General features: G+C 38.1%; 1 protein-coding gene across 2 annotated transcripts in view; it reads left to right on the top strand.

Annotated features, from left to right (window-relative positions):
• The first annotated feature begins 469 nt into the window (after positions 1 to 469).
• Positions 470 to 24,040, top strand: part of LOC116710397 (nuclear receptor coactivator 3-like) — a 48,670-nt gene continuing 25,099 nt past the window's right edge. The window contains exon 1 of one of the 2 annotated variants that reach the window (XM_032549420.1): positions 470 to 572. The gene's annotated coding sequence lies outside the window, so the exon portion shown is untranslated. The remainder of the gene's footprint in view (positions 573 to 24,040) is intronic. The other variant, XM_032549421.1, reaches the window with a different exon arrangement.

Raw genomic sequence — 24,040 nt, 5'->3', positions numbered from 1 at the left:
TCTTCGTTAATTTATGCAGGTTACTTTTGGGTGCCATATTGCAGTAGCCGAATTAGATGCAGTCTGTAACACAATTAAAGGCGTGTGAATACTGTTGCTATGCAATATTTGTGTTACCACCACAATAAATTTCAAATGCACACCAGAGTGCTTATAGATATTTAAAAACAAGACTTTTAAAGAAAGAATTTTTAAATAAATCAATTGTCTTACAAAAAAGTGTAGCCCAAGACAATGCAATGCTATGTAGAGAAGCAATTAAAATAAGTGCTTCTGCGTCTAAAAATAAAATTTTAAGTCTCTCTCTCCCCAAATAATATCAGTGACTACTGGTCATGTAACCTAAGGTACTAGTGTGCGTGTAGTTCATTTTCAGAAAGTGCCAAACATTTTGCTTCAGTTCAAAATGGAACACAACTACATTACCCAGAGGGCATTTCGTTCTGCTACAAGCTGGCTCCCTCCGCTCTGGGAGTGTTTCCCATTTAAACAAACACGGTATTGCCGAAGATGGCGGAGAGTTTGTAGAGGCTTTAAAGAAGCTGGTGCAGTCAATGAAAGCGTCGAAGCCGGTAAGTTTTTTTTTTTTTTAACCCCTGCTAAGTGGTTTGTGATTCGGTCACAAACAAGTGTTGAACAACCGGCACTAGGTTGCTTGAGCGTGATGGTTTTTTGTTGTTGTTGCAGAAGCAGTTGGTGCTGCTTCGCTTCCGAGCAGGCTGTGGTTTTTAAGCTACCGTGTTAAAACGAGCCACCTTAACACTGTAAATTTGTTGTGGGATTTTAGTCGTGTAATAACATCAAGACGGCCGGCGCCGTGAATATGACAGTAATAAACCTCGAACTTCAGTTGATAGTTTGTTATTTCTATTGGTTTTTCGCGTTTATAGCCGTTTCCATATTCCGCTAGCCACAAAGTTTTACGAGACATTGACTTTGATTCGCTGGGGTGCAGTAGTCTTCCTCCTCCTGCTCAACCCGGCAGGAAAGTCTGCTTTTCAGTGCTTACGGACCGTTGTTTGTTACGTGTTTGCATTCTTTGAAACTCTACAGTTGAGTTGACCCCATTCATTGAACGCAACGTAGCCGGATAGCTTTGGGAAGTCGGTCCGCTTTGAGAGGGACCAGTTGTAGTTCGTCTGCTGCTGGAGGAATCATCTGTCTCCCTCCACAGGGGCTGTGAGTCTTTAAAGCCGTACCAAGATCAGGTTACAGCACTTTCAAATATGAGATTCTAGTGTTTTATGTTTTATTAAAACGCATGGAAGGCTGAGACCCAAAACAGAATATTAATTTAAAGAATGACAACATTTCATCTTTTGTTGTTTTTGTTCTTTCTTTTAAATCTCGCCATTGAGCAGTAAGTGTTCATTGATGTAAGTTGTAAAATTAAACATTCAGCTTGACTTGGAAAGAACTATTAAGTCATTTTTTAAAACATACTCATGTGAATCAAGCACGGTGTTGAACTAAAAGTTTGACATCCATCCATCCATCCATTTTCTGTTCACCCTTTGTCCCTAATGGGGTCGGGAGGGTTGCTGGTGCCTATCTCCAGCTACGTTCCAGGCGAGAGGCGGGGTACACCCTGGACAGGTCGCCAGTCTGTCGCAGGGTAAAAGTTTGACATTGTGACGTAAATAAATACATGATTTGAATTCTGTTTGTGTTCACTTTATCAGTGGGAATTGTTGAAACTTCTACCAGCAATATCAAATTAAAGGGCATGGGGATGGCACAGTGAATCTAGCAATTGGAACAAAATATCATCTGAACTTGAGCTATAACTCTAGCCATGTTGTTGAAAAGAATAAATAGCAAATGGTATCCTGGGACGTTTTCTTGATCAAAAATTGTTCAAACTGCAGCCCACAGTATTAAATAACTATCTCTTTTTGATTGGATATATAAAACTGACTAATTAAAACTGGTCTAACTCAAAGCTACTAGGCTTGTTGTGTTGTTACTTCTACAAAATAGTTTTATGTCAGAGCAAATGGCTTGATTTATCAGAGAATTTAAACTAATCTTTAGGCATTGTGAAGGGCTCTTCTGCCAAGAAGAATTTCATCTAAAGACAGTTATGCAGACATGATGACATTATCTATCTATTAAAAACTATGAAAACCCAAATGCAATTACATTACCAACAATCTTAGCTGGACTGAATTCTATATTGCTAATTAAATCAATAATGAAACATCCATTTAGAAAGTGCAGATGTGCAATGAGTGTTGTTGTAGAACTGGCTAGCACACTTCACGTTTTTTTTTGTTTTTTTTGTACTTTTGACATGGACGCAGATTTTTTTTGATTGAACCTTGTGCTCACTTATTAGATCAGTTGGTTGATAATATGACCAAGTAGGATGTTGGTTTATAAAATTCTATTCTCCTTCGTATAATTCTAACGTCCCATTGTTCGACCGAAAGTTTGAGTTTGTGGCCTGGCTATTTCCCTAATAAGAAGTAGATGGAGAACAAGTTAAGTTCTGAGTGCATTTAGTCTACATCATCAGCAGGGATTGTGAAAACTCCAACCCACAACTGCAAATAAAAACCAGCTCTTCTAGGGGACGTTGCAGCCAGTACCATCCAGTGATTGGCTTTATACTTATTTGGGCAACCTGTCATGTCACATGGAGTTCCATAAAAACAGAAAACAACTGCCAAACTTGACCCGAACTGTTTGGAGTGTCCGCTCGGGTAAATCCATCTGTTATTTATCTGTTTACTGTGGCGAGATTAGGCAATCCATGCTTATAAGGCCCCATCACACGATTAAATCCCGGTTTTGTTGTTGATTAAAAAAGGCAAAACAAAACATCTACAAGTTTTGTTTCATTTTTGAAGGAGGTTGAAAAGCAGCCGGAGTTTCATACAGTCTCGGGTTCTTACTCCCTGTGAGCTTAACAAGGTGTTAGGCTGAGGTTGTAAGAGGGCATTCTTGGAAAGCGTACTCATATGAGGTAGTGTGTTAGTCATTCCCCTGAAATGGCTGTGGTTTAGGTGTGTTGTTGGGCCCGCTGCCCTGGGGCCATCCCTGCCAATACTTGCAGACACCTACATCTTGATGCCTCTTCGCATGAAGGACTCTCTTAAGTGATCCTGATGTTTTTGTTTTGTGTGTTTTGTTCTGTTTTTTTCTGGATACTAGAACATAGTTCAGTTCTTCAATAGTTAAAAAGCATGACTACTGATTGCAGTCTTCAACTGCCAAATGAGCTTACCTGTCTTTTCACTTTGACTCTCACAAAACACCATTACTCAAGCGAAGGTATGTCGTTTTCTAAATGGAATGAATATCCACTGTGGGAACCTGTCCAGTGAATTGCTTCTGCTCCTTCTCTTTGGCAAATGGAGCCCCCTGTTCCCTATTCTCTGTTCCTTTATCTACCACTTTCTTTCTCCCTCACACAGGGTGTCAGGCTGCGTTAACAATGAATCAATCTTTTGGGGGGGATTCTTTGACTGCAGATGGGGTGCAGAAGTGACCGCGATCCGTGGCTCTCGCTCTTTGTCTGCCATCCCCTGTGTTTGCAATAATTCATTAACTTATCACTTTTTCTCATGGGTCTGGGAGAGGTCCTCTCTATGGTGGCAGATCCCGATCTTATGTCACATGATTGATTATGCAATTACCATAATGTTAGCGGTATTACATTATAATGAGATAATCGGTTTAATATCCTACCACATATGTATGATTGCGTTGAATGTATTTCTGTAACTGGGTTTAGAAATAGCTCTGGGAAGGGCCGCTTATTTCAGTAAATTATGTTTAGAAGAGGTATTTAGTGACTTAAAGAAACAATATTGAAACAAACATGCCACCAGTAGTGTGTTGTGTAGTTATCCTGTGATGTCACCCTGTGAAGAAAATAGCTGTTTTTTGCGTGTTTTTGTGTTAAATGCATGAGCAGGCACCATAATTAGGAAATAGTAGCATGAGGCCAGGTACAGGGATGGCACAATTGGTGCGCATTGGTTGCGCTTAGTCAATGCGTCAACTATAAACCTGACTTAATCTGTCTTTATCGTCGCTGCTACTGGTGTATGAAGAACCCTATTTGAAATAAACAAACAACACTTAGCCTGGTGGGGGGAGCAAGTAAAGCCTGGTGGCCCGCCAGGCTTATAATACCCTGGATCATGCTACTTACTGAGGATAAAACTGCGTTGCTCAGACTGGCTTGATAAAGAGAACCAGCACAGTTTGGGTTACAGTGCCCTGTTGTGGAATGGAGGGTTAATCCTCCATTTCTCCATTTATATAGGTGCTTGAACACCTTTAGAATGCTTGAATTTGCATTAGATGTTTGTCAAGGTTTGGAAATAATATTCAAACTACACTTTTGTAAAACGTCTGCTTTCAGACGTTAACGTCTGAAAGCATTGATTACACTTTAAACCAGATATTTAACACATTTAATAAAAAGACACACCCACACACTTTTTTTCCTCGCACTGAAGTTAAATCAAACTAAACTGAGTTGAAATATTATTGCGAGTCTGGTCATACTTAATTATTTATCTGTACTGGTATAAGCATTCCATCACTTGATTTATGAAAACGGATTAATGCAGTTGGCTGCAAAAAGCTCAAATTTTGCAGCTGATTTTATTATCTTAAGTCTTAGAACAAGTTTTAATCAAGACTTCTGAGTCTCTGTGATTCCCAAAAGAGAAAAAGAAAAACAACGTGCACTTTTACACTTAACTTGGAAACTTTTTTTTTTTTTTAACCCCTCCAGGGCATCTTTTGTGGGCTCTAGTGTCCCTTATATGAAAGTAGGCTGACAGGAAAGGGGGGAAGACATGAGGCAAATATCGTCGGGTCCGGGAGTCGAACCCGCGATGGCCGCGTTGAGGACTCAAGGCCTCCAAACATGGGTCACGCTATCCTCTAAAGCCATCACGGCACGCCCCAGTGACACTTTTTTAAAACTGTGAACATTACTTACTTGTCAGCTTTGTCAGCTCTTTCCTTTTTAAAAATGTATATAACTTTTCCACATATTTGTGCAAAATTTTCATCTTTGCTACTTATTTTAGCTTACCAGAAGAGTTGGAAAGGGCATAACATTTACTTTCACTAACTTTCTGGTGGCAACTTTTAGCCATATGTATTGCATGCGTATTGGAAAGGGTTTTTCCTACTGTGGGTTGGATGGAACAGAAGGTTTGTTTTTTTCTTTCCCTAGTGATATTCATGGGGAATGTGACAAAAATAAAACAAAGCACCTTGAAGTGCTGGCGTAGGGAAACGTTAGGATTACTGTAAAATGTAAGAAATGAACTTATTCACAGAAGACAGAAGCACTGCCTGATTCAAATTTAGCTCAAAACTGTGACAGCTATTTTTCATATTTCTGTCTTAATAAGGAAATTCACTGTTTTTCAGTAAGTTTTAGATTTTTTTCAAAAACATCAAAATGGTTGTTTTTCTGTCATTAGAGCGCTAAAGAGCTTCTCGTTAACAAGCGGAGCCATAAAGTCCAAATACTTCCAAATGAAACAGTTAAGGTATTTATAGTTATTGTAATAGTGTTAAAAAAAGTGACATTGTCTAATTGGCTGGAAATCTAACCCTTAATACAGCAAGAGCCTTCCAAGTAAAAATATTGCGGTTAAAAAAAAATTCATACTTTACTACACCATTAAAATGAGGTGGTGCAACTCTGCTCCTTAAGACTACATAATATTGTGTTCAGTCATCTATTCCAACAGAAATGGAGAATTTATTTAATCTCTCATAAAAACCAACAGCAGAAGGATCTGTTTATACGTAAAAAGTAACAATTCCAATCTAATCATCAGTTTTTGTGCTCTGTAATTATCCTTCATCATTTTCAAAATCTTCAGATGTTGCCTGTACTTGCTGAGTATGAGTTTTGAAACACTGGTTGAATCAGGAAATTGCTTCTGATAGTATCAAACGCCTAACTTTTACAAAAATAAAAAAATTGTGTCCTCAACTGGACACAATTTTCCTAAGTGTCAACTGGACACTTTAGGACACTTTTGGCCTAAAGTCCACATCACCTGTTCATGTGGCCATAAAGAAAACCTTTACTCTTAAGTGTTTCAAACTAATACAATAAGCAGAAGTCGTGCTGAAGTGGGCTAATATTGGATAAAAAAAACAAAAAAAACATTGATCAATCATCTGTCAACTTTTATAGCAGAGAAGAACTGGCACCAGTTTTGCTGCCTAGTGAGAGGACAGTTGTTTTAATTAAATGGAAAAGGATGGTCGTATAAAAACTATTCATTAAACTACTCTCCCTGTCCTAGATTTCACTAAGTCTAACACAGAAGCTGTTAGAGGTGCTGATGTTTTTAGCAACAAAAGGGGCCACTAAGTCAAATTCTGCTCAAGGCCTCATACAGCCTTTGACCGGCCCTGCATGATCAGTTAAACTTGCTGCACTATGCAGAGATGCGCAACAAACGGGAGATTTAATTCAATGCTGCTAATGTGACTTTAGTAGCTCCTCCATTTTGTGTCTGTTGAGTTTTTAACAAGGGAACACAGAAACTATTTTGGTTGGTCGAGTTTATGGGATGAGTTTCTCAGATCTCCGCGCGGCCGCGCACATTAACTCTGTCTGACTAAGTGGACAAAGCATTTGATATAGTTTTATGCATAGTGTAACCGGAAAAATAATACTAACAAAATAATATAAAACCAGTGTGATGTGTGACTGCGAGGAGAGCGCAAAAGCTCCTCACTGGACTGAACCTGCATGATGAGGTTAGTGCTGATTCGTTAACCACTAACTCTCCGGCCAACCGGGACCGCAAACATAAACTTTACAGGGAAGACAGAGCCGTGTGCTGGGCAGCGTGTTGAGATGGAAAAGCCGCACAAAATTCTTTGTCCACAAATATAAATCATTCTCACCACTCGCTCAGCGCACACCTCTGAAAGCGCGACTACAAGTTATTCCTGCGGTTCACGTAAAGCTGCGCACCCAGAGCTAACGGGGTGGGGTTTAAACTCTAACCTTGATCAAAAACAGAATTCCTCACAGAGGGTTGATGTAAATATCCATACAGGTCAGCCTGTGTCCAGTTTGAGTGAAAGGAGGCGCTTGGGATCCACGCTAAGGTAAACTTAAGACATCCAGCTGCTGCAACGCGCAGAGGCGCCAGCGGTGTGATTGGTCCGACTTTAAATGCATAAACTATAAACCTATCTTCTATAAACATATCTTTTAGGAATAAATCTGCTCCTCCAGTAAAATGCTCAGCAACAGACGCTTATAATCCGGCTTAAAAAAAAATATATATATATATATATATATATATATATACAGTATATATATAGTACAGACCAAAAGTTTGGACACACTTTCTCATTGAATTCAATGAGAAGGTGTGTCCAAACTTTTGGTCTGTACTGTATATATAGCAATTTTAAATGAAAAAATAAACATTTTTTATTTTCTTAAAAAAAAAAAAAAGAACAAATTTTCTTAACAAGAAACGCTTAGCCTGGCGGTGGTTCTAGTAAAGCATGGCGGGCCGCCAGGCCTATAATACACTGGGGGAAACCCTGTACAGAAATGTTCATTGGAATACTATTGACAGGTAACGTATTTTATTTTCTAGCTTTTGGATCGCCTGCCCCTTTCTGATGTCACCCTGGCCGATATCAAAAACTGCCACTAAAGGCAGTTCACTAAGTAAAACACATTATATAGAAGAGTTAACAGAAAGCTTGTCTTTCTTTTAATCATGATGACATTCCACTTGCATTCAGTGAAAACACATTAAAACCTAAAATATTAGATTACACCAGTTAAACATTTTAATGCAGAAATGTGGGTTTGATGGAAAGTGTGTGTGTTTGTTACTTGCTTAAAAGTTATTTTTAAAATGTAATTTTAATCCGACAAGCCCCAGCAGAACGCATTTTCTAATCTGTTGAATATGACGCCACTTAGAAGGAGTTTTACTGTCTTTTATGAGGACGGTCCACCTATTGCTAAAGATGCTAAAGCTTAGGAACAGCGCAAGGATGAAAAAAGTGACAGAAATCTGGGTCAAATGCAAGAATTTCTTTGTTAAAAATGTAGGGCTGAATGATTAATTGTGATAAATTGATTATCGAAATGATCAACAATCAATTTAGTTATTGATTTATCATTAACTTGAGTACACAGACCCAAAACAACTTCCAAGTGCTGAAAGAACAACAGTCAGACTAGTAATTAAGACAAAACTTTACAAAATTACATAATTTAAGATAAAAACACAATTGTCTGTACTTATGTTTTACCCAGTTTTAGCTTCACACAGTTCAAATTCACTAACGGAATGCTATATTATTGCATTTTAGGCACTGTAGTGTTACTTTTCAAAAAAGTAACACCATTTTTTATTTGCATCTTTTGACATATTTCTAATATTGTCTTAAAAAGTATTTAGTGGTTAAATGAAAAATCTGTAAATTAATTTTTTTACCCAATAAATTGCTAGAATAATCAATTTCTAAAGTAATTGTTAGTTGCAGCCCTAATTTAACGTTGTTGTTTTTTTTAACATCATGCAGCCCTCAGATATGATTCAAAGAATAACCACACCCAACCACATGGGTAGTTTTTAAATTTTTTTTATTTTATCATGGTGTTTAGTATTATCACAATAAATCACTATTCTTATCATGATACTTATTTTTCTTGATGACTCTATAAACATTGCGATAATCGCCAATTCTGCTGAAAGTTTGTTTTAGATATTTAAAACATTTTGACTACTTTTGCTATACCACATCCTTCTAAAAACACCAATGTGCCTTCATGACTTGAAGATAAACGGCCGGGGAGCTCGTCTTTTGCATGCCTTTTTGATGACTGCCCCGTCTTTGTCGAGTGGCTTCTTTTTTTTTTTTTTTTTTTTTTTGCCTCAGCTTTCTGAATAGAACGCATTCTTTAAATGTTTCATCAGTCCGAGCCTCAGTGTGCCCTAAGAGAAACCGTGCAGCAGAAATAATAGTTTTAGTTTTGAGCGTCCGTCTGTCTGGTCTGTCGATCCATCATGTCGTCGTGCGGCGCGACTTAAGTTGGAAATGAATAGCCCGATAGCTGAACGGTGGCTGTGAGAGTGCTCCTGATGTCATGGAGCTGAAAGGACAGCATGATTGTCTCCCCCCCCCCCCACAAGTTGAAATATGACTCCCTGGTCTTGATGCTGCTTCTGTCAGGCACTAGTCCTGGCAGCGCACGGCTAGTCAAAGGGAAGCGGTTTCTGCTGACAGATAAGCTTCCCTAGGTACTCGCTGTGTCTTCACACTGTTGGTTGGATTATTACCTTAAACCAAGTGCAGATTAACTTTGTTTCTTGCAGTCGGCTCGCATGTTGTATTTACCCAACTCACGTGAAGGTCAGTTGTGCAGCCGTAAGCATCTGAACAGTGCTGCGCGTCGGTTGGGTGAAACTCAACAGGTTGGTTGGCTTTTTTTTTTTTTTTTTTCTGCCTACCTCTCTGGGGCTAAATATAGAAACAAGACATTCACGTTTCCACCGCTCAACTACAGTATTTCGCCGCGTTACCCAAAACAAGAGAGTATATGAGCTTGAAACCAACTGAGACCAGAGCCTCGGCTTGGTCAGACAAAAGTCAAGCGGGGTTAGTTTGTACTTTTGACTGTTTTAGAAGTCGCATCTCATTTGTTTCCCCCGCCCCCTCGGTAACCTCTCCTTCAACTGTGGGGTAAAAAAGTGTTAGGCCAGCTGAGCCATATGTGAGCCGCGCTCGCTCGCTCCTATAAACCAAACAGGCAGCCTGAAGCAATCATTGGAGCCAATTCCAGTTTATAACCAGCAAGGAGTTGGAACTGTTCGGGCTCGAGTCCTCATCGATTGGATGAGGGGAAACGGTTTATTAGGAAAGGGAGTGTCAACATCATTGTCCCCCCCTCCACCCTCTATCCCTCCCTTTTTTGCCCTTCCTCTTTAACTTCAACTCCCCCTTTAACTTTGCCACCCTCCTCCCACACCAATCTGAAGAATGCTCGTAAAGCGGGTTCACCTGAACAAGCCAGTGGGGGTGGTGAACCTCTCTGAGTTTGGGTAGTATTGTAGAATGTTAGCAGGGCCTTGTTTGTGTTTTGTTTAGGAGACCCCCCTTTCTTTTCTTTCTTTTTTTTTATAAGAAAATGCTTTGGGGAAGGACAGCAGGGCCGGAAAAAAAAAAGTTTGGTTTGTGAGATAACTGCTACCAGATGCTCTCTCTGTCTGTTATTTAACTTAAAGAAAAAGAGCGTGGTGAGCAAGGACAGAAAAAAGGATTGTATTCTGGATGAACTGTTCTTTGAACTTTTTCTTAACTCTGAAATATCCTTCACACATTAAGTTGTTTTTTTATTATTATTAAAAAAAGGATTTGAAAAAAGTTTTCTTAATTGAGATTGACAGTTATTGTTACAGCTCAGAGTTTCTTCCTAATGGTCCTCTCACTCCTCACATTGTAAGAATGGGAAATAAGGTCAAGTACAGCCAGTTGAAGAGATGCCCCAGGATGACATGGCACTTCCAAACTTGGGTTATTGTTTTCTCGGGGGTGGTGAAATGTACACTGCCTTACAAAAGTGTATATTTTTAATGAACAGTGCCAAATTACAATAAATAACTTGAATAATTACTTAAATGTCATAAATTCAGAAATAACCTGCTATGTGTGTGTTGGTTAAACATAGTGCTTTAATTTTAAAGACTATATATAATTCATGATTTAATTATTTCATGTTCCTATGCTCAAGCACATCATGGAATAATATAAACGGTAAACTTAACCTATCAAAGTCAGTGGGCGGGACTAGGACAGCTTCTATAAAAATCCTGATGTCTGATTGGCTGCTTCAAACAGCAGGTCAAGACAACATCTTCCCAGTTTGCCAGGACTCTGGGTCAATATTGTCACTGGAAGTGTGAAAATAACTTCAATAAATTGCTGTAATTTATTTACTACAAACTCTTAGTGAGCCTCTGTCACTCTAGTTTGGTCTGAAATATCTCCGATAAGTTAATGAGGGAGCTCACTGTGGTCCAGCGTGGAGGAAGCTCCCACAGACAGGATAAACGCTAGGCCCCACCCATTAGCTAACGCCGGCTAGCTCTTTCTCGTGAACTTATTAGAGATATTTCAGACCAAACTAGAGATGTAGAGACTGGAGTTGCTCATCCAGAGTTTGTGATAAATACATTTCAACTATTTAATTATTTAATTAAATAATTAATAATTAATTATTTAATTAATTATGCTATTGAAGTTATTGATATACTTTCCACAGTCATAGCAGACTTGGAAGAAGTTGTCTCGACTTGCTGTTTAAGCAGCCAATCAGATGTCAGGGTTTCTATAGAAGACAGTCTTAATTAATTAATCCATGATGTGCTTCAGTGCAGGAACATACACTTTATTAAATCATAAACTAATTATATATAGTTTTTAAAATGAAGTCAATACGTTTAATTGAGTCTTATATAATTTTGTTCTTAATAAATGATTCCCATCTTCCTGTTTTAATAAATTATATTTTAAATAAGTACTTAAGTTATCTGTTGTAATTTGGCACTCTCCATATTTTAACCCAAACCATAATTTATTTGATTTTGTTGGCAGTTTTTATACGATAAACATAGAAGTAATGCATATGGCATAAAACATGGTCTTGATTATCTTCATAAAGAAAGATCTGGAGAAGTCTGGTGTGTGTGTGTGTGTTTTGTTTTGTTGGCCACCCTTTACTCCAATCGACCAAAACTCAATTCTGCACAACAAATTACCTTCAGAAGTAAAATTTCTGAGTGTGCTTGTTTGGAATTTAAGTGTTCTGTTCCAGCAGAACACTCGGCATATCAGCAGTACTAATATTCATGTGTTAGACTGGCCCAGTCAAAGTCCAGACTTGATAACTGCTGTTTAGAAGCTTTCCATCTAGTCTGAGGGAACTTTGAGTGAACTGAAAAATGAATTTGTTAGAGAAACAACCCAAAGTAGCTGTAATTACAGCAAAGTATTGACTTAGCATGGCTAAATACAAACATGGATCACACTTTTCAAATCGTTAATTATTTTTTTAAAAAGTCATATAAAAACCATGTAAAATTTTCTTTAAACTCCACTTTTATTAGTGGAGAACTGAAACAATTGATAGAATAATCGTTTGCTAAAATAACCGCTAGTTGCAAGTTCAAAATATGAAAAAGTTCAAGGAGAATGTCTTAGCTGGGGATAGTTAAAACCGGTAAGAAAATCACACAAATCGAGACTGTTGACACAGTTCAGGTTTGACGTCGAGCTGAATTGGTTCAAGGGTGTCGGAAAATGTTTCGTTCACTGTCCTCAGAATGTCCCGGCGTCAAAACGCTCCCTGGTCTTGTTTACATTTCGTTCCTCTTTCTGCATCTCCAAAATGAAGCATTCAGTCGAATTTCTGTGGCAGCGGGGGTGCGGTCTCTGGCTGAGTCAGGATTTGTATAGCAGCTGCCGTTGGCACAGCGACGCAGCGGCATGTTTGTAAGAGGATATGCAAGTGTGCAAGCATGGACGGTACGGACACCGTCTCCTGGTTCATCCACAACTCAAACTCTCCTTTCATTTCAGAAACAACTCCAGGGTCGCTGTGACTGTGCAGACATTCGCTCTCAGCTCAGCTCCTTTGTGGGTTTTTAAAAAAACAAAAATTTTTATGTTTTTTTTTTAATGTTTTTCTGCAGATTTGCTTTATTGCATGCTTGAGTTCATAGAAAAGTTAAGTCATAAATGACAGGGGCCTCTACAGCATCATTTAAGGCTCCAGAAGCATTACAGCATGTCAACACAGGCGAGGCAATATATATCTCATAATTTACAGCACTTGTTTCTTGATTGGGCTGTTTTTAATTTTCACTCTGGATGAAGTGGAAAATGTAACTCTCTCTCTCTTTTTAAGCTGTTCTTCTGCTTGCCTGGTGAAGTCACCACTGTTGATGAGGCTTGTTGTTACGGCAACCTTCGCATCAAGAGGTTGCTGCTCCGGAGCTCGCTGTTGTCCCCAAAATAGAATAGCAAACATTCGCTTCTTGACATTGCGACATCGCAACGCAACTTGAAATCATTTTGAGTTGGTAGCAAACAACACTCGCAAACGTCCGACATAAATCTTTTTTTTTTTTTTTTGGTTTAAGAGAGAGGTGGCCCAACTTTCACAACTGCTTATCGTTACCGTTTCTGTCAGGCTTATTTTGCTCTACATGAGTGTTTGCTGTTGCCTCGCAGAAAAAACTATTCTCCATGGAGAATAGCAATAGCAATGCAGCGGCATTATTGCTAATGCTGCTGCATTATTGAGGGTTTTGATACAAATGGCACCTCTAAAAGTCTTTTTAAGGTTTCACCTGCGCATTCTGGCTATCTTGTCGAATAGATTTTTTTTTTAATGTTTAAGTAAAGGTCATCCAATGCACACATTTTTGACCTGTTTTGATATTTACAAGTGCAAACATTTCAGACCAATTATTTTATTAATTCTGTTGGTCTTTCCAAAATTTGGGATCATGATCAATACACCCAAACACTAATAGATTGAAACAGAAATTTCAGCTGATCTGCATTCTTTGTTTATAACTCTGCTTCACATCACACACAACCACTAAATGAAACACAGTCCTCAGTCTAAATTATATGTTTGGAGCTGTTTACTTATTGAGCTTCTTTTGATTTGAGCTCATTTACCTTTAAGCTACTTTTGATTACAGTGAAGCTATTAAATCAGCAGGTCACTGCCACCCGAAAACGCCATTATTTAAAGAGATAAACGAACCTAATTCATCCGGTTGCTGTGTTAGTGTATCCGCTATTTTTTTGTTGTTGTGGTAGGGATTTATTTCTGAAATTTGTTTAGGTGGAAACAGTTTTTAAGAATTTCAGCGTCGTTGGTAGGATTTTCACGAGAACACATTTAGCTGGACGATAGATTGTCCAGGATGTTACTGTGATAAATGACAATATTGTTTTGAGACCATTTTCAAGTAAGCTTTTGAGATGGTGTAATACTATTGCAATACAAGATCAATAAACTTAAATTTCTTGTGAACATTTGACATTGGAACCTTAAGGACATTTTAAATTTATCCAAAATAAACAAACATTCAAAACAGCAGCAATAAAATAAATACAGAACCCTGTGTAAGCAAACTTGTCCTTCAAAAAAAGAAGGCCAGGTGAGACCGATGCACTAGACCGAAGACTTTTATATGTAGTCTTTGGTAGAAAGAGAGAGAGAAGGGAAAACATAAAAATGGCAATGATCGAGTTCATTTTTAATTTATTATGCGATTTATTGCTTATCTCTAGATGCCTAACCATTGGGCCATTCAAAAAAAATATTTCAATTAAAATGAGAAAATTATCTGAACCGGAGTGTTTTATTAATAGTTGCAGTGTTTGTTTTTTATTTTTCTTCCTCAGCTTTATTAGAGATGGTCTGACCAGTTTCAGATATTTTGCCTGCAATTTTGGCCATTTCTATGTCCAAGAAGTGCATTCAAAGTATTTTAGCCTTCTGATGTAGATGACATCAAACTGTGGGCATTTGGTTGAATTGCAAATGTCTGATCATCCTTCAGTCAAAATTTTAATAGTTTTATCCTCTTCTCTTTTAATTCTTATACTGTCTCCAAATGTGTGTTGTTGTTTTTTTAACTTTCAGGTGGCCTTGGTTAAAATGTATAATGTATTGCTACTCTTCCTATCACTTATCATTACGAGGAAGAAGCAACATTTTTGACATCTTTCAGCAGAAATGGGACATGCACACCGACGGGTTCTGTGGTAGCTGTATTAATAATAAATTAAACTTTAAATGTTTAACTGCATTCTTTCCTAGCACCTTCCCCACGCACATAGCTTGCTTCTGAAAAAATAAAAATGTGAATGAAAAGTATAAAGCTTGACAACTGTCAGGAGTAAGACTTTGTCTTGTTGTTCAGTGTGTTCTGGCTCTGCGTTGTCCTTTGCCTCTTCCCCCACAAGCGCAAACGGGTTGATTAGAGGTAGGCTTAATCACTCAGCAGATGGAACAGAGTACAGTGTCACAAAGACAAAAACAAACCCACACTTGGATTATGGCGCGCGTGTGTCTGCTTGTACACGTGCCGTACGAGTGTGTTTGTGTCCAGTCGGTCTGAGCGGCTCTGATTCAACGCTTAAACACATTCCCAGGAGACGCAGCGTACTCTCTCAAGAGATTCTAGATTCCTAAGTCTTCTGTTGGTAACCCTACATCTGACCACTCTTTATTTGTGTGAAATATTGTCGATGCAGTAACATACAAAAATTGTAGTTTTTGTATGTTACTGTAAAAACTTACTAAACATAGGTTTATGTTGCATCTAGGCAAGATGAGCCTGGTATGAGATTGTCATTGTATGATAACCTTGAGGAAAAATAAAATGGTGTATGCAGCAAAAAATTAAAAACCAAAATTGAAAACTTAAAGGGAATTTCTCTTTATTCTGCTGCCCAAAAAAGCAACTTATTGATAATGTTGCTAATGTTTTCTGTGTGTCATGCTAGTTTGTTATTTTGGCTTTGATGCATATACTGAAGTAAAGATATAGACAAATTTCTATTATATTTCGAAATATTCTAACAAGGGAAGCACATATATGAAAATTTGAGCAGATATTGATGTTATGGATGAACGATATATGAGCACTAACATCGGTTTCAGCTAATAATAATTATTAGTAATTTCTTTACATAAAATAAAACTGGGCAGATATGAGCAACCGATATTTATTTTTGCCCTGTTGTTTTTCTCCCCAAAGGTGTCAAAATGGTAGAGAAATGTGAATATCGGTAAATATTGGTTATCGGCCATAACAGCAATATTATTATCGGATTACAATATCGGCCTAAATTTTCATATCTGTGCATCCTTAATTGATATCTGACATAAATATTGCTGTTATGGCTGATAACTGATTTTAACCAATATAATATGTCATGTAGATTGTACTACCACCATTCGACGACTTCACCACTGTGTATCTGCTTCAGTTAACTCCCCACAATCCTGTCCTGCATCACTGTCAGATGACCAAACAAATACCACAACCTCCTCTCCTCCAAAACCAAAAGGTACCTCGAGGGAAATAAGTATCGGTTGTTAATATAGATCCAGTTTTATTTATCGGACCAATACAGATATGTTAAAAAAAGTGTGTTTTTTTTAATTATTATTTTCACTGAATTTCCTCTACAGAATTACTCTACAAGTACCAGAAATAACATTTTAGATATGTTTTCTGTCATCAGGTTGGAAACTCTTTATTTTTTTATTTTTCAAAAAAACAAAGCAAAACATAGTTTTACACAAAATGTATCCATACTCATCCAAAAGTTGTATGTTTTCTTTATTTATTACTAGGCCTGTCACGATAACAAATTTTGCTGAACAATAAATTGTTCCAGAAGTTATTGCGAAAACCGATGATATTGTTGTTTCATGGCCATTTTTAAGTGATATAACAGCCATGGCAAAAATAATAATGCAAGAGCATATTCTAAAAGATCAGTAAACCTTAAATAAACCAAAAATAAATAAACAAAACAACAAATAAAATACATTTTCAAGTCTTTTAAATAAAATTGTCTTTCAAAAAAAGGACTTGTTGAGACCAAAGCACCAAACTGAAGACATCCACTTTTTGGTAAAAAGAGAGAAACAAAAGAGATAAACGATAAATTATACCAATGGAAATTATTGAGTTCGTTTTAATTTATCATTCAATTAATTGATTTATTGATTATTGTGACAGACCTATTTTTAGTTATTCAAAAATGACTTTACTAAATCAAAAATTACAAGTTTGTATGTATGTATTTTTTTTAAATCATGGTGTCTCGGCCACTTTCCCTTTTGTATCTAAGCTGTAGGTCAGATGTTGGCATATAAAGGACAGTGACATTCATCCAAGCAGCTTTTTAATGCGAGGCGCCAGAAACATCACATTCTGCCAGATATTGCATTCAATCTGTCCTTTTTGTCTTTACTGTTGGAGGGAAGGAAAGGTGTAGTGGCCCTCCGTACGTCACTTGATTGGCAGTATGCAGCAACAGCTGGGGGAGGGGGAGCGTTCTTGCTTAATCTGTTAATTTTTAAACTCTTTGTATACAGTCATGCTTGTAAAATTGGCCCAGTTGGAATGGAAACGAGCTAAAATGCTGTCATTCCTTATGTAACGGGCTGTAAAACATCTGCACGTGACGAGTAAAATTTTCCGTATGTTTCCTCCTCTTTGGCGTTTCGAAAACTGCAAAAATCTCCCATGGCCCGGCGAAAGCCAGCAGGACATGAAAGCCTCTTTTCAGCTGCTGCTCTCTGTTTCCCCTTATAACTCGATTGTGGATTCTGTTTCACCTAGGCTCTGTCAACACACGATACCGGCCAGTTGAAAGAAAAGAAAAGGAGTAGTACAGGGAGGAGGGAGCGAGGAGCTGGGAGGGGCCGAAGTTGTGAAACTGGCGTCAGACCATCTTTTGAGTGGAATTCTTTGCCGGGGTCAGAGTTCAGGCACTGCAGTGTTGGCGCTGTGATTGGCTGAGGAAAGGTGAAATGAAAACCACGGTAAACTTTTGACCCCGGCGCAGCGGCACTGCAGGAACGCCCAGGCTCTGCTCCGGCGTGGTGGAACAGAGCCTGCTCTCTTCCTGTGTTTACTCCACCAATCCAACAGGGACGGAGGGGAGAACAGGAGGAAGAGAAAAGGGGGAGGGGAAAAGAGAAAGGCACAAGCGAGAAAGAGGAGAGGAAAGAGGGGTGGGGGGAAACTATGACAGTAGCGCAGCTAAAACGTGTACAAAACAGAATCCTTTTGTTTCTCTGCTCCACAGCTAAAAATATTTTCAGTTTAATTGCAGAGGCTGAAAATGTGCTCGCACTTACACAAGATTTGTTGGATCACTGCAGCTGCTGTAGTTTCTAGAAGAGGAGGCCTGTATGTTATCAGAGTGGGCAGCTTGGAGTGCTGATCAGACCTGGGCTCCTCCGATAAAAAGCTGTTTCCCCATTGATTAATGAACTCATTTCCATAATATTAGCTTTGTGCCATCACAGCACACTGCATTTTTTCCTAAATTGTTTTGTTTTGGTCTACTTTGGATGGTAGTCTTCACGTCCAATATACATCTCAGCGTGTCAAGCTTGTGTTAAAGGATTATTAGTGATTTAGCTGTACGGTTGTGTTAGCTATGTTAACCTGCAGTGCTGTTTGCCCCATTTCGTTCTCTTATTTGTTTCTTGTTGTTAATTTTTACAATGGATAGTTGGCAGTGCACACGTGGCACATTCCTAGACACCCTATGAAGAATCTGCAATGTCTCTGTTTTCATCTTCATTTTATTTTCCCTAGGTTTTCCACACCTTGCAGTTTGTGGGAGGGGGAAAAAAAACGGAGAAATGCAAAACAGGCTGTCAAAGCCCTTGTGTGTGTTCAGCAAGGAAACAAGAGTCTTAGGAAGACACTTTCTTTGCTTTGAAGTATATCTTCTGTCTCGCCACCTTTTTCTAGAGATCACTAACAAATTTCCTTGTTATTCCTATTGTTTGTAGTTTTTCTACAATTGACTCTAGTTGTGTTGTAGAGCAAATCGCTCTACATTCCCATCCTCTTCTTCCATTTGCGTCACAGGCTTAGCATTAAGTGAAACTCAATTCCCATAGCTCCCTCAGTCTGCAGAAGTCACTCAGCCGTGCCTCTGAATATAGGCTTTTTCTTATACACAGCTTTTTATAAAGATCTTTTAAAAAGTTGTCTTTATTTTGTGTAGGGCTGCAACTAACGATTATTTTAATATTCGATTAATCTACCAATTATTCTGACGATTTATCGATTAGTCGGCCAAAACAAAATGCCACATTCTGCAGAATTTACATTTAAAGCCTTTCATTTTAGAAATGCATCAGAAGATGCACATAAACAAATAATTCAATTCCCTTTTTTAGATAAAAAAAAATAGAAATGTTACTGCCTAAAATGCAATTACATACCATTTCTTTAATAAATCTGAAGCAGGAGAAGCTAAAACCATGCCACTTGTGGAGTTTTGGCTTAAACATATTTACAGACATATTAAATGCGTAATATATATATATTTGATCAGTTTTGGCTTAATTACTACACTGAATATTTTTTTCAGAAAAAAGCATTTTTTCGGTTGAATACCGAATACTGGCGAATACTTCGCGATTAATCGATTACTAAATTACTAGTTGATCATTTTGCTAATCGATTAATCACTATTAATCCAATTAATCGTTTAAGTGCTAATCTTGTGTTACTTCACCACACAGGTGATTTTTTTTTTCCATTTTATGTGTTTTTCAAAATGTGCAGAAGGAGAAATGTCATTCTATATTCTCAGTCACACCATAAGCAAATAAATGCCCAGATATGTGGACCTTTAATCGCTGCTTTGTCTTTGTAAGTGACAACATTGGCATTTCGTCATGTCCCTTACTGTCTGCATGATTCATTACCAGAAAAATCCCTAAAATGTAAAGATGATGCGTCAACAATAGATGTTAGTTGTGACCATTTGAAAATTACTATAAAAAACATAAACCTGGGGTGCCGTGGTGGTGCAGGGGTAAAGCATGACCCCCATATGGAGGCCTTAGTCCTCAAGGCGGTAGTCGCAGGTTCGATTCCTGGCCTGGCGACATTTGCCGCATGTCTTCCCCCTCTCTCATTACCCTCTTTCCTGTCGGGCTACTTTCAAATAAAGGCAACTAGAGCCAACAAAACCTTAGAAAAAAAACCCATAAACCTAATGTCAGGTGACTAAATGTTTTTCTTTATCGTACCGTTTAGTTCTGCTAACCGTAGTGACCAATTGCTGTTTTTCCATGACAAAGTCTTAAGTCAAAGATTATAAATGTTCATGAACAAAAACAACTTTACAAGTGTTTCACCTCGAAAATCAGGTGATGAAGCTGACATCATCCTGATGCATTTCAGAAACTCCTCAAGCCGTCAAGCTTTCTGAGAAACATAAAACTTTATAACTAAAAACATTACATAAAAATCCCTGAAGAAGCTAGATGTTATGCATTTTATTGTATATTGTGCACTTTGACTCATGTTTATTAGTGTTTTTGAGAACATGTAATAGATTTAGTTAAAATGTTGAAACTGTTCTTTTGCTTTGTCCTTTCAGCTTTTTTTTGGTGCTGTTTAATAGTTTTTCTATTTATTCAGATTTGTCAAGCAAACATTTAAACTCTCCAACAAAGCAACATTTGTGATTTTTCTCAGATTTTTCTGTGGTTATTAAAAGTAGGAACGGCAGGAAAAACAATCTAGTATGCTGTCACAACAGGTACGGCACAACAAGTACGGTAATGATAGCTAAGTTTCTTATCTAGCAATTATATGTCGTTCTGCAGTTGTGGCTGAATTTGAATAAAATAGTTGTTGGTATATGTCAATTATATTTTAGATCTTCTCACTGAGCTTGAAATCACTCTCTCTTTCTCTTTCTCTTAATTATATATTTTAAGGAGCAGAGAGCTTTTTTTGCCTCAGATGTGTATAATATTGTATGTATTAAACAACACAGTCACACTTAAACTTGTCAACAGCAACATTTAGATGTTCACTCTTCTCTTATTCGTTTAATTAGTGGTAGGGTTTTCTTCTGATGTAATCTTCACCTGAAACATCCAGAGTAATATTTGGCCAGGTTCATATGGCTACAAAAAATGTGCTGTAAACTGTCATCTCACTTCCATAGAGGATCTTTGCCACGCTAGCAGCGCGCTAACACTAGCTTGTTTCCTTGCTGTATTTTTGTAACTCTGGTGATTCATTTGATGTTTTCCTGAGGTTGAGGTGAATTTAAGGTGACCGAAGACACAGGCAGACATTTCTACTGGTTAATTAAATTATAGAAAATTGGTTTCCATCTGTGACTTTCCTGTTACTGACCTACACTAACTCTAGCCCTAACTCTTACCCTAAAACTTGTGGTTTTATTTTTTAGATAAAACCCACATCTGTGAGCTCTCATCCTCATATTAACAAATTCCACATTGTTTGGAGTTTTGCAGCGGACACTGTGTCTTCTCCGGTTTGCAGCTGGTTCGATTCATATCATCCACTGACAAGGACCCAGTTCCTTTCAGACACACAGAGGGGAGAAAAAAAGTCTAACAAGGCTATACGATTCACTCCTCTGTTTTGATGCAATGCGATTCAGTGATTTATCAGGATAAACAAAGTATAATATTAGCCAGCTGGGCTAACTAGATAAAAATAATGACCTTTCTTGTCTAACAGTGCACTTTTATTGGACATGACTTGTAACCGAAAAAAAGCGAGGCTTATTGCTGCCAAGCAGCAAGCAGATGTACTCAACAATCAATCAGCGTCTCAGCAGTGAGCAATGAACAGCATTTTCTATATTATTCCTAACAAAACATAAAATTACCCGTCACAAAGTTTTTTTTATGACATTTTGCTTTATAACTTTTTAAACATTCACTTCTATTGTAAACTAGCACCAGTATTACTGTTATAAAGTAACTATATTGACAATGAGGAAGTTCAACTGTGCTAAGAATTTAATATCTAGACTCCAAAATATCGACGAGATGTATAAACCTTTACATATATTTTTACATATTATATTTACAATAGCACTTTAAGGTAAATGACATCTGTAATTGTTTTGAAACAAACGTTCCTTGTAGTTTTTGAAGCTACTCCTCCGAGACAAGTCAGATTTGGGGTCTGGTAACGCTGTGGGAAAAGGTATTTTTTACCACATCTGCCATCTTTGACTTGTTCTTCTCGTTTGTGGCGTATGTCCTACCCATCCTCCTCTTCTTCCTCCTCCTCTTGCACCAGTTATTGTCTGCTTTCCAACAAAAGATGCATATCACTAGAGGAAAACCCCATAAGCAGACATAATTTTGTGCGTCGTATTTCTAAATCAGTGTAGTAATTTTTCTACCAGTGGAATGACACGGAAACTTGACGCGTTTCAGTTGAAAATGCGAAACTGCATCTTATCACGGTTGCTCTGCTGATGCACGCTCATCTTGCACGTGTGTGTGTTTAAATGAACATCCCCATTGAATACCCATAACATTGCAGAAGCATGTGGGACACAGAATGTGGCAAAAATAATTATACTAATAGGACTAGACCTTGACCATTAATCCGTCCTTGTACCTAACAAACACAATTGATGCGGACAACTAAAGCTACAACAGATTCAGAATGGTTGTCCATTGTGTTTGTCGACTTATAAGTTAAAGATTTAAGACAACAGCAGACTGTATAACAACACAACTGAGTTTAATTTAGATCACTTCTATGTAAATGATACAGACAGTCACATAAGATTCAGTAGGAAAGCTATTATCTCCTTGCTCTTATTGGTCAGAATTGCTTCTTGTAAAATTTTAAATTCAAGTCTATTTTAAATTAGCCATGTTTATTCTTTTATTAGTTCATGATTATAAAACTATTTATTTTCTCCTTATTTGTTAAAACTGGATCCGCTTTTGTTCCTGGTCAAGTGTAGAAAACTGGTTCAGTCGTTCTCAAAGTTTGAAGCACCATTCTTCTTTTAGTCCGTTACAGTCCTACATAGTGGTCCCTATTTATTGTACGAGTTGTAAAGTAAAGGATGATAGCCCTGCAAATATAACTCCAACAAGTTGGCCAACCAACGGAAACTCAACTTTGCTGTTTGACTTCAACAGAACCTGGAATCAAAGTAAAATGTCCCTGCTAGCCAAGGTGGAGGCTGGGGGTCTGTGGAGGCCCTTTGTTCAGAGTCTGGATGGTTTTATGTTCCGCAGAAGGTGGAGAAGTTCTTTGAAGAAAAGAGGAAGTCATTCTTTTCTTTTGTTGGCTTTTTGCACTTGATCTCTCAGACTCCAGTTAGCGCCTTTTATTTTGTTGTTGTTTTATTACCTTGTCTGGGTTCTCCCTGTGTGTGGTGGTGGTTGTGGTAAATACAGGATACTAGACTATTAAAGTAGGCCAGATGGCTTATAATTTAGTATGGTCTGCAAATATACCTTTGTTTTGGGGTATAATTTTTAAAACAAAGAACTTAATACTTAATGGGGCGTGCTGTGGTGGCGCAGGGGGTTAGCACGCCTCCACATTTGGAGGCCTTAGACTCGCGGGTTCGACTCCCGGTCCCGACGACCTTTGCCGCATGTCCTCCTTCAAAAATGGTGCCGGCTCAGCTGGCTGCCTGCAGACGCAGCTCCTGTCGTGTGTTGTAACTGCGAAATAATTTCCCTGCTGGGATGAATAAAGTAATTCTTCTTCTTCTAATACATAAGCTGAATGTTCATTCTTGAGGGGATTGAGTCATATATGTGTTCCCCAGTTTGTGTGAGCTTTGTTTTGGGTGGGCCAGTGTTTATTGTTGGGCCTGCCTCTCTTTGTCCTGGGGAAGCTCAGATTGCAGGCTTTATTTAAGGCTCTTCAGGAATGTCCTTCTTTCTATTCTCGTCCTGACTGACTCAAACTCTTGCTGCTCTGGCCTTTGGCCAAATGACTAAAAATCAAATCGGACCATTCTGTAACAATATTTTGATGTGCAGCATCTGAATTTTTTTCATCCTTGTAGGGTTAAGAGAAATACCAATGCCATGTAGACCTTAAAAACGGCAAGTTGTGATTGTATGTTAACCAGCTAGCTGTCAAACTGGGTCAAAAATACTGGCTAGCTAATAAATTTGGCTGATTGCTATTTGTTGAATTGGAAATATTTTAGCACCCAAATGGTGTCTAGTGGTTTACCAATCTGCTTGCTGCTCAGAAAATAATGAGGTAAAGGTGAGTCAGTAATGCGCTCAGCATGCAGCCCCTTTGAAATCAGCCAAGGCACCAAACGGCATTGGTCTGTCTCTACACTTGGATATTTGAAACCAATTAAAAAACAAGTACAAAACTTAGTTTACAGCTTGACCACCCAGTCAGTGTAGTAATGGAAAACCAAGCCACAAAATCTTTTG

Source organism: Xiphophorus hellerii, chromosome 20 (genome assembly GCF_003331165.1).
Source record: "Xiphophorus hellerii strain 12219 chromosome 20, Xiphophorus_hellerii-4.1, whole genome shotgun sequence".
Taxonomy (NCBI): domain Eukaryota; kingdom Metazoa; phylum Chordata; class Actinopteri; order Cyprinodontiformes; family Poeciliidae; genus Xiphophorus; species Xiphophorus hellerii.
This window is presented reverse-complemented; position numbering and strand designations above follow the sequence as displayed.